A 12402-nucleotide genomic window follows, 5' to 3' on the forward strand; every position below is an offset into this window, starting at 1 on the left:
GCAAGTTTAGAGTCTTTAAATGACAAAATGATCAAAGGGATGGAAATTTGATCCTAAGGAAGAAAGGACCTGGAATGAAGCGCTCAATAAATATGATTGATTGAAAGCCAAAGGATGACAGCTAATGTCGGATATAGAAAGGGTTTGGGGGTTATTTTGAGGACTTCCTCTCCCATTCCCCATGTCCACCGAGGACTGAGCAAGAAGGAATAGGGTTAAAATAAAGGAGAAATTTCAGATGGCTCTGAGGAAGGATTTCTTGACCATTGACTCAATCGGTGGTATTTATTCAGTGTTTGCTATGTGCAAAGCACTGTACAATGGATAAAACACTATGTTTGGCCCTCGAGGGTTGTGGGCAGGGATTGTCTCTCTTCATTGCAGAATTGTACTTTCCAAGTGCTTAGTACAGTGCTCAGCACACAGTAAGTGCTCAATTAAAATGATTCAATGAATGAGGAAGGAAGTGGAAAATCCAGCCTCGGAGAGCTTCCCAGTGCTTCCATTTCTTCATCTGCTAAATGAAGATTAAATACCTCTCTGTTCTTTGTCCCCCTTGGACTGTGAGCTCCTTGTGGGACAGAAACTACATGTGTTCTGATTGTATATAATTACCACAAATTATTATTAATAATTACTTAATGATAATAACCATCTGCCCCCATATCCATTAGCTAATTCAACTGTCTGGAGGTAGTGAGCTGGATCAGATATTATTTTGAAGGCCCTGACAATGCAGATTTTTTTGATCTGGTAGTAGTAACAGCATTTATCAAGTACTATTTATCTGCGTGGTTCAGAGAGAACATTGCTTCCTCATCATTCATATATATATCTCCAGAAGGTTCTCAGGCTCGTCCAGTTTTTCTATTTTCCTTTTGCCTATTAGGTTTGCTTGCTCTCCCTTAGGAAACTGCAAGCTTCCAAAGGGTGGGGTCTTGCCTTCCGTTCTCCCTGTAATTCCCTTTTCTGCTTAGTACAATTGGCCAGAAAGCAAAGCCACTCGGTAAATACTTTTGATGGTCAGTAAATGCCCTTTAATCCATCAATTCACTCCTAAAACACACACAAGCTCAGAAAAAAAAAATAACAGACACTATGAAATGAGAAAGAAACCAAGTTCCCTTTGTATCAGAGATGTAGATAGGTTTTTATTTTGGTGGGGTTTTTTGTTTAAATAGGGTTTGTTAAGTGCTTACTATGTGCCAGACATTATACTGAGTACTGGAGTAGAGAAGCAACGTGGCTCAGTGGAAAGAACCCGGGCTTGGGAGTCGGAGGTTATGGGTTCAAATCCCGGCTCTGCCAACTGTCAGCTGTGTGACTTTGGGCAAGTCACAACTTCTCTGGGCCTCAGTTCCCTCATCTGTAAAATGGGGATTAAGATTGTGAACACCACATAGGACAACCCAATCACCTTGTATCACACAGTAAGTGCTTAACAAATACCAAAATTATTATTATTATTTATCCAAGCTAATCAGGTTGGACATATTCCATGCCCCACGTTGGGCACACAATCTTAATCCCCATTTTACAGATGAGGTAACAGGCACAGAGTTTAGCTCATTCTGGTTCCTATTTGTCACTTCTATGTTTAATAGGCATTTCTAGCTCTGAACCATTAGGAACAGGAATGGTGCAGTCTAATTCCTGTAATTCTTTCAAGGCTGTGTTCACAGCAGGTCCTCCTCAGACTGTGAGCTCATTCTGGGCAGGGAATGTATCTGTTATATTATGCTTTTCCAAGCACTTTGTACAGTGATTTGCCCACAGAAAGTGATCAATAAATGCAACTGATTGAAAGTGTCAACTCGAATGTCAGTTACAAAGGTCAAATTCATTCATTCAATTGTATCTATTGAGCGCTTACTATGTGCAGAGCACTGTACTAAGCACAAGTTGGCAACATATGGTGACGGTCCCTACCCAACAACAACAGACTCACAGTCTAGAGGAGGGAGATAGACAGCAGAACAAAACATGTGAACAGGTGTCAAGTCATCAGGACAAATAGAATTGAAGCTAAATGCACATCATTAACAAAATAAATAGAATAGTAAATATGTACAAGTAAAATAGAGTGATAAATCTGTACAAACATAGATACAGGTGCTTTGGGGAGGGGAGGAAGGTGGAGGGGGGGATGGAGAGGAGGAGAGGTGCCAAAAAGCACAAGCAATCAATGGGATTTACTGAGTGCTTATTGTGTGCAGAGCATTGTACTAAGCATTTGGGAAAGTACAATACAACAAAATGGACAGTTTTCCTGCCCACAAGCTAACAATCTAGAGGGGGAGAAAGACAATAATATAAACAAATTACAGATATGTGCACAGATGGTGAATATCAGGTGCTTAAAGGGTACAGATTCAAGTGCACAGATCAAGGCGGAGGGGAAGCAAGGGGAAAAGAGGTCTTAATCAAGGAATGGCCTCTTGGAAGAGATAATAATAATAATGGTATTTGTTAAGCACTTACTATGTGCAAAGCACTCTTCTAAGTGATGGGGAGGTTACAAGGTGATCAGGTTGTCCCGGGTGGGCTCACAGTTTTTAATCCCCATTTTACAGTTGAGGTAGCTGAGGCACAGAGAAGTTAAGTGACTTGCCCGAAGTCACACAGCTGACAGTTGGCAGAGCCGGGATTTGAACCCATGACCTCTGACTCCAAAGCCCGGGCTCTTTCCACGGAGCCACGCTGCTTCTCATGAGATGTGACCTTAATAAGGCTTTGAAGGTGGATAGAGAGAGGATCTGGTGTATATGGGGAGGGAGGGAGTTCTGAGAAAGAGGGAGGCTGTGGGAAGTGGGTCAGCAAGGAGATAGACTACACTGAGAAAACAGTGAGCAAGATACCACTTGAGTAATTAAGTGTGTGGGCTGGACTATAGGAGATCAGTGAGATAAGGTAGGAGGAAGGAAATCAGTCAATCATATCTATCGAGCGCTTACTGTGCCCAGAGCTCTGTACTAAGCACTTGGGCGAATACAGTACAACAATATAATGGGCACTGTGCCTCATTCTCGCCTGTTCCGCTGTCACCCCCTGGCCCACATCCTAACCTCTGGCCTGGAATGCCCTCCCTCTACACATCCACCAAACTAGCACACTTCGCCCCTTCAAAGCCCTACTGAAAGCTCACCTCCTCCAGGAGGCCTTCCCAGACTGAGCACCCCATTCCTCTGCTCCTCGTCCTCTCCCTATCACCCCTACTCCCTCCCTCTGCTCTACCCCCCTCCCTGCCCCACAGCACTTGTGTATATGTACTTACTTATTATTCTATTCAGTCTATTAATGATGTGTATATGGCTATAATTCTATTTATTTATATTGATGCCTGTATACTTGTTTTGTTGTCTGTCTTCCCCCTTATAGACTGTGAGCCTGTTGTTGGATAGGGATTGTCTCTATTTGTTGCCCAACTGTACTTTCCAAGGGCTTAGTACTGTGCTTTACACACAGTAAGCGCCCAATAAATATGACAATCAATGAATGAACATTGACCACAGCGAGTTTACTGTCTGAGTGCTTTAAAACCCCAAACAAGCAGAATTGGCAATGTTCAAAAGCAAAATGCAGTCATCACCATAATCAATCATCCAACCAGAAGCAGCCCCCATTTGGGTCAAGGTTGGGATAGCAATCAAGCCAGGATTGTGACTTGGCTCTCAGGAATTGCTCTTCTTAATGCAAGAGCATTAGTGGTTTGATGTTGGTGATTTGAAGGTATTTGAAGGTCAATTCGCTTTAGGGGGCATCATGACACCCTACTTCTCAGGAAACCTAAAGAATCCTGTTGCCAGTTAAAGATATTAAAACTATCCTGATAGCTTTTCCCAGCTGCCGGAGGTTGAACCATGCCATTTTCTTTCTCCCAATCCCATCAAACACAGAGTACAGAGGCACTGTGAGGCATGGCAGATCATGAAGTGATACGGCTATTGTCTTGGCTGAATAAAGTATCCAACACAGAAGAGCATTGCTGGCTCACCGATTTTTATAGCCCAGTACAACAATCACTGAAATCCCAGGAGCATCGTGGGTTTAATATAAAGACAATTAAATGATCACAGAGTAACATCCAAAAAAAAAAAAAGAAAGAAACAGGGATTAATGACATTAAGATTCCAGTCTAAGCTGGCTCCAAGCTTTATTAGAACTGTTAAGCGTTTGTGGATAAGACAAACAGAAACATTTTAAATGTGCCCTCTTTTCAGCCATTCTCCAGCTCTACAGCAAATAGAAAAACATTATAATTATTACAACAAATAATAATAATAATGGTATATGTTGAGTGATTACTGTTTTTTAGTGTAATTGTTAAGTACCCACTCTGTACCAGGCACTGTTCTAAGCACTGGGGTAGATAATAATAACAATGATAGTATTTGTTAGGCGCTTACTATGTACCAAGCACTATTCTGAGCGCTGGGGTAGATGCAAGGTAATCAGGTTGTCCCACGTGGGGCTCACAGTCTTAATACCCATTTTACAGATGAGGTAACTGAGGTCCAAAGAAGTTGATTTGCCCAAAGTCACACAAGATAATACAAGATAGATACTGGATACAATACAATATAATACAAGATAGATACAAGATAATTAGGTTGGACAAAGTCCATGTCCCACCTGGGGATCACCATTTTACAGATGAGGAAACTGAAGCACAGAAGTTAAGTGACTGGACAAGTGATGGAGCTGAAGTTTGAACCCAGATCCCTTGACTCAGACTGAGCCCCTTCCTTCCTCTCCCCCTCAACCCCCTCTCCATCCCCCCCATTATACCTCCTTCCCTTCCCCACAGCACTTGTATATATGTATATGTTTGTACATATTTATTACTCTATTTATCTTACTTGTACATATCTATTCTATTTATTTTATTTTGTTAGTATGTTTGGTTTTGCTCTCTGTCTCCCCCTTCTAGACTGTGAGCCCGCTGTTGGGTAGGGACTGTCTCTATGTGTTGCCAACTTGTACTTCCCAAGCGCTTAGTACAGTGCTCTGCACACAGTAAGCGCTCAATAAATACGATTGATTGATTGACTCCCAAGCCTGGCCCCTATCCACAAGATCATGAGGAAGAGGGTTTGTCTCTAGATTGTAAACTCACTGTGGGCAGGGAATGTCTGTTTATTGTTATATTGTACCACTCCAAGAACTTAGTACAGTGTTTTGAATGCAGTAAGCACTCAATAAATGTTTGAATGAATGAATAATTTAAGCAGGATGGATTTAGACAGGTAGAATAACTTCCCAACAGAAATCAACCAATTAATAATCAATCATATTTAGTGAGAACGTGTGTGTGTGCGCAGAGTGGGAACTTATGACATCAATGTTATAACACATTTCCTGCCCAGAAAGGATTCTTGAACACAGCAAGGAGTTCTTTCTTGCCTACTCAAGAATAGAGTAGGTCATGGTTTAGACATTAATCTGCCTGGAGGTAAGGGGATAAGCGTGATGATCTCTGGTGTCTCTTACAACTGAGACAAGCAGTTGTGGCCAAAAGCATTTATAATTTCTTCCAAGATGCAGGAGAGTTATGGAGTAGTCATCTCCAGAAGAAGAAATAGGACCAGGGACAATTTTCTAAGCAAATCTGGTGATCCAATTCATTCTTCATGCTCACAGCCAGGTTATGTTGGACCAGAAGAGAAAAATCTATTTTGCCTCTTTTCAGTGTTTCCCTTAATACCAAATCCAGCCTCAACCTCATTAAGAATTAACTCTGATGAGTGGCTCACCAAGAGATATCGGAAGAGAAAAGGAAAAACTTGTTAATACTCTGCTGCTCTGAATTACTCATTTTACCCATCTCCCAGGTAGTTTGAACCTTAATTAACATTTGGAGTGAGAGGTGAGATAGAGGTACAAGTATCGTGAAACCACACTGGGAATATTTTCTCTAAGACCAAGCAAGGAAGCCAATTCCCCAACTTTTATCTCCAACTTTTTTTCTGTCCTTGTCATTAGAAACAGAAAAATTGTTGTAATTTCACGCATGCCATCTGACAACTTATTATTGAGATTGCTCTTTAAATATTTAATAATTGCTTGAGACATTTTCCTTTATTACAATTCAACCACCAGAATCCCCAGGCTCTTTCATCAATCCCAGTGTCTGAAAACAAACAGAGGCAGTTAATTTCCGGACATGCATCAAGTCACATGACCTCCATCCGACCCACGTGAAGGTCAAATGAAGCATCCAAATGCTCCTCCCCGACTACCTCTGCTCTCCAGGATGCAAACCTTCCTAACCCCTCCCACCCTCCCAATCAAATCAAGCACAGCTTCCCTTAATCACAATCAGAGAGACAAAAAGTTATAGCGTCAAAGCAGCCGACCGTAATTTCACACTCCATTTGCACAAGAACTCGGAAGGCTGCTAATGTGTTGTTTGCTTTTTAGCAAGCATCTCTGCAGTCATCACTGAAATACATTTTGGCTCTGCTCCCAGGGCAACTTAGCTATTTATGACAGCTTGTCTTGAAGTGTCTACATGGAACATTAGGACGTCCACTGCAATCTGCAAATTGACCAATCCACATGACATTTGGGATCAGAGCTTTAATAATGTGAGGAAGGTGAGGGTGGATATCACTTTTCATTTATTTTCTTTACCCGCCCCACTGCCTTGCTGTTGTGGCAGCAACAGTTTCCCATCCCACCTTCCGGACAGTATATGTCAAACTGAAAACTCCTCCCTTCCTAACAGATGGTCATGCCCCAAACCACACTCAGAATACTTTTTTACAGCACACTCGCTCAACCGGGAAACCAGAAATTCAAAATATCGCCCTGCCTCACACTCTTCTTCAAACCCCTCAGAACAATGAAATCATAGCACTCCCATCTGAGGCTGGAGACAGACTGTCACCCTCAGAAAAAGAGCAGGGAATGTACAGAAGCCAAAGGAAAACTAATTTCAGTGAGTGCAAGACAGAATCCGGTCAGACATGAGGAAGAACTGCTTGAGTTTCCAGGTGAAAAAACCCTGGGATGGGCTTCCTAGGGAAGTTGTAGGATTCAGGCAATCAATGGCATTTATTGAACATTTACTTTGTGCAAAGTACTGTACTAAGACCTCGAGAGCCACAGTAACATTGGTAGCCACAATCTCAGCCCATGAGAATCAGTGTGTCCTAATAAATAGAGTATGGGCTCAGGAGTCAGAAGGACCTAGGTTCTAAGCCCGTTTCCACCACTCGTGTGACCTTGAGCAAGTCACTTATTTTCTTTGTGCCTCCATTTCCTCATCTGTAAAATGGGAATTAAAACTGTGGGACATGGACTGTGTCCAACCTGATTATCATGTACCTAACCCAGCGCTTAGTACAGTACATAGCACATAGTAAGTGCTTAACAAATACCATAAAAAGAAGCTTCCAATCTAGTGGAGGAGAAAGACATCAAAATAAATTACAGATAGGAGAAGCAGCAGAAAGTAGGGATATAAATGTTCTAGGGTTGGAAGTGGGATGAGAATGGAAGGGCTTCAGGGATACAGACCCAAGTACACAGGGGGCACAGAAGAGAGGACACATTTCTATCCCGAAAGCGGAGAAGAAACATTAGAAAGTCTTCTCCTGAATGGTTTAGGTAGCCACCTGCTTAGCATAGGATTGAACCAGATAATTTCCCAGGGCCCTTCTATGCTACCAGATTGCCAATCCAAAAATGTTCCTGAAGCTAAGGAAAATACACCTTTCCTCCAACAAGTTTGGCTTCTTCAGCAAACATGATGGACATGTTGAAGAACAGTGGTACTTCCACTGAAGGGCCAACTGCCCTAGGGAAGCAACTGAGTGGAAAGGGAATTTTTTTTCATAACCAAAAAACCCTGGCCTTTGCTGACCCTGTATAATGGAGTCCTTTACATCAGTTTACCTTTTTATACCTCACATTCCCTCCACTTGCAAACTATGGGTCTCTCCAGATTGTCTCTGAAGTGTTCCTCTCATACTTAGGAGTCACTCAAGTCACCTCGGAAAGAGGGAGGGCTAGGAAGACAGATTCTTCACTCTGGCCCGCAAGCTCAGATTTATCCTCAGAAGTTTTCCAATTCCTGGACAGGAAAAGCAGCCTGATACTTGGACTTCACTTTCTAATGTTGGCTCTGGCTAGAGAACCAAATCTTTCCTCCTTCCATACTGCCACCTGAAAATTATCTCCTCTGCTTCACTGGACTAATATATAATAATTATAATAATAATGGCATTTGTTAAGTGCCTACTATGTGCAAAGCACTGTTCTAAATGCTGGGGGGGAATACAAGGTGATCAGGTTGTCCCACGTGGGGCTCACAGTCTTAATCCCCATTTTACAGATGAGGTTAACAGGCTCAGAGAAGTTAAGTGACTTGCCCAAGGTCATACAGCAGACATGCAGCAGATCAGGGATTAGAACCCATGACCTCTGACTCCCAAGCCCATACTCTTTCCATTGGGCCATGCTGCTTCTCTATTCACTACACAATGTCTTTATACCAGTTTGCAGTAATTTACACCCACATTGCCCTGTTTCCTACATTATTTACAGTAATTCTGGAAGGCAGTTGGGAACCAGGTTCATACGGAAGTCGCACTGCAAAATCTAGCTGTACCATTCTGCAATTATCTCCTTGTTTTGAAGTATTTACAAAAATCAAATCCTAATTTGGTTCTGGCCCTCATTTAAAGTTCTACGAGCCATAAAGGGCAGAAAACCTGCGCTGACAGCCAGACTCCATCTTGCAAGCAGAGGCCTAATAATAATAATTGTGGTATATTGTTATGGCCTAACCACTGTATTAAGTGGAGAGGTAGATACAATGCAATAAGATTGGAATCAGTCCCTGTTCCACAAAGGGCTCACAGTCTAAGGTGGAAGGAAAGTGGGTATTGAATCCTCACTTTACAGATGAGGAAATTGATGTATAAAGCAATTAAGTGAAAAGTGGCAGAGCAGAGTTTAAAACCTAGGTCCCCTGACTCCCATGCCTATGTTTTGGGGGTTTTTTTAAATGGTATTTGTTAAGTGCCAAGCACTGTTCTAAGTATTGAAGTAGATACAAAATATTCACATTGGAAACTGCCTATGTCCCACATGAGGCTCATAGTCAACCCCCATTTTACAGATGGGGTAACAGGTACAGAGAAGTTAAGTGAATTACCCGAGGTCACACAGCAGACAAGTGGCAGAGCCAGCATTAGAACCTAGGTCCCTGCTCCTTCCACTAGGCTAGGTTGCTTCTTATTCTGTGGTCTTTCCTTTAGCTCATGCTGCTTCTCAGCTTGGTACGGTAAAGACCCCAGGACCAAAAATTGTTGACCTGTGTCCCATCTCTGCCCAGCCCTCATTCTCTCTGATCTCTGGTAAGTTGGTACTTTTGGTGCCTTAATCAGGGGCCCCAGAGAGAAAGGAATTGTCCAGCTTTGAAGGCCTGCTCCTTAGCCCAAACCAGGTGAATAAGAGAGATGGATGGGACAAAGATATTGAAGCAATTGTAGAATAGTGAACAGATGTGGTGTAAACCCATTTGGGGGGCAGAATCATTAGGGCTCAGCTGGAGGCTGTGTGTGATGGCGACATCTAAAAACACTGCGGAAGAGAGTCAGGCTGTCCAAGTTTGAGCAGGATGGGGAGGAAGTGAACTCTCAACATGGCCATAAAGCAGAATGAGAAAGTCATCCACTGTCCAGATCCTACAAAATAGTAGCTCAAGAAGAAAAACTCCCCTATTAAGTGTAAGGTGACTATAGTAGTAGTAAGTACATAGTGAGCATCTTCAGTGGGGTCAGAGGTTGTAATAAGTGGCAGGAGATGGCGGGGGAGAATATATGGGTGAGCATTAAACAGAGTCCCTGGCTCTCCAGAGGTTCACAGTCTTAGAATAAGATGGGGAGGGGCTTGGTGACAAACACAACATAAAAAACAGCTCAACATTCAACATGTCTGAAGGTAAAGGGAAACAGTAGTGGCTTTATGATGCTGTTGGCCCAACCATTCAGAATCCGGTCACAACCACAATTTCCAATGTTCTAAAATGTGAAAAGGCATCACTTTGGCAGCTTAAATCTCTATAGGTGTTTTCAGCCACATCCACAGATACAAGATAATACCACCTTGCTTTTAATACAGTACACCATTTTTGTTCTTTCCCCAAGTGCTTTCCCTTCAAGTCCTCATCTCATCTTCACAACTTTCCCGATAGGTCAAAAACAGCAGGTAACAGTATCTCCATTTTTCAGAAATAGAATCCAAGTCCCAGAGAATTTTGGTCGCTTGACTAAGGTCACACGGCAGAGAGTTTGGATGAAAATTTCCGAGCCCTAGGCCCATGTTCTGATTACAAAAAAAAATGGACATGCCTTTATTAATCAGTGGTATTTACTGAACCATTATCGTGTGCAAAGCACTGTACCAAGTGCTTGGAAGAATTCAGCAGAGTTGGTAGACACATTCCCTGCTCTCAGTTTACAATCTAGAGGTATAAAAATCCCTGCCAATGGTCCAGTAGAAGGTTACTGTTCTCAGAATCCGAAGACAAGGATCTTAGATCTGGTTCTGTACAGTGCGGGGAATGTCAACAGTGGTGAAAATTTCTGACTGAAGAAGATGACAGACCCAGCAAGAATCCTAAAAAATAGCTGGCTAGCAAGTGTCAGGGACCAGATGGGTTACCATGGCAACCACCTCCTAGGTTGTAATAATAATAATAATATTTGTTAAGCACTTACTATCTGCCAAGCACTGTTCTAAGCACTGGGCTGTCTATAAGGAAATTGGGTTAAACATAATGGGGCTCACAGTCTCAGCCCCCATTTTACAGATGAGGGAACTAAGGCACAGAGAAGTTACGTGGCTAGCCCAAGGTCACACAGCAGACAAGCAGCGGAGCCTGGATTAGAACCCAGGTCCTTCTGGCTTCCAGGCTGTGCTCTATCCACTAGGCCTTGCTGTTTCCCTAGGCCATGCTGCTTCCCATGCTGCTACAGCACAACATTGGCACTATGCTCAGGTCAAGTTGACCACAAACAAGTTTTACACATTAAAAAAAAACCCAAATACTTTCACTTCGCATGCCCTCTAGACTGTAAGCTCATTTTGGGCAAGGAATGTGTCTGTTTATTGTTATATTGCCCTCTCCCAAGTTCTTAGTACAGTGCTCTGTACATGGTAAGTACTCAATAAATACAATTGACTGACTGACTTCACAGTGTTACAGTGCCCCAACAGGAACATGACTGGGAAAAATGACTGTGCATGCAAACCACTATGACTAAAATCAATTCCTCTGTGCAGATTTTTGGTCCTGAATTCTCAAGCCTTTCTCATTGGAAGCATCCATCCTGCATGTATGTACACACATACACACACACACACACACACACACACATACACACACACACGTAATACAAGGCTGAAACTGACCTTCCTCAGAGGAAAGTGCCCATTGGACTACAAATTTTTTCTCTACTGAAAAGTTTCTGCACATTTGTACCCACAGTCTCAAGAAGTTTCAGTACCTCCTGACTGTGGATTTTAAGGTATCCAGTTAAGGTCCTCATTCCTACTTATCCACTCTTCTCCCACTCCAAACCAGCTTACAACCTTCATTCCTCTCTATCCCACAAACTCACTGTGTCTCACACTGTGTCTCATTCTCATCTCTCCCACTACTGACCTCTTGCTCCCATCCTGTCCCCTGTCTGGAACTCCCAACCCTTTTAAATTTGGCCCTCATCTTTAAATCCCTTCTGAAATCACAGTTCCTCCAGGGGAAACTGTCACTACCACATTACCTAAGTTCTTGTGAACTCACAACCTTCCCTTGTCCTTATCTACATTCCTTGCATGTCCCATTAGTTAAGCCAAACTCAAGTACATGCCCCCTCTTCTTTTTTTCTCCTATCCATAAAGTATTATAGTGTCTGTCCCCCTTGCTACATTATAAACTCTCTGAGGGCTGGGGTCGTGGCTATTAACTCTCATACTCTCCCAAGTGTTCAGTTGAGTGTCCCTAACACAGCAAGGGCTCAAGAAAAACTTGTGAATGATTGTTAAGCTCCTTGTGGGAAGGAAACATGTCTATAAACTCTATTACATCATACTCTCCCAAGCACTTAGTACTGTGCTTTGGACACAGTAAGTGTTCAAAAATGCAAATGATTGACTGAAGTGTGCACAACTTTAAAGCAGTTATTTATAAACTTGGATTCTCAGTGGGGTTATTTTCCTCAAATTAATGTACATCAACAGGGGGAATTCTTCAGGATACCAAAATCTGACCTGTTTATAATTGTAGAATTGTTCCTCCTTCTGCCCTTGTCTCCCACGGTGGAAGTCTGCAGCTCATTCCAGCTACTCCAAGGATCAGTTCTTCCTTCCCACCTCTCCTGGGATACAAAG

This window comes from Tachyglossus aculeatus, chromosome 22 (assembly GCF_015852505.1).
Source record: "Tachyglossus aculeatus isolate mTacAcu1 chromosome 22, mTacAcu1.pri, whole genome shotgun sequence".
Classification (NCBI taxonomy): domain Eukaryota; kingdom Metazoa; phylum Chordata; class Mammalia; order Monotremata; family Tachyglossidae; genus Tachyglossus; species Tachyglossus aculeatus.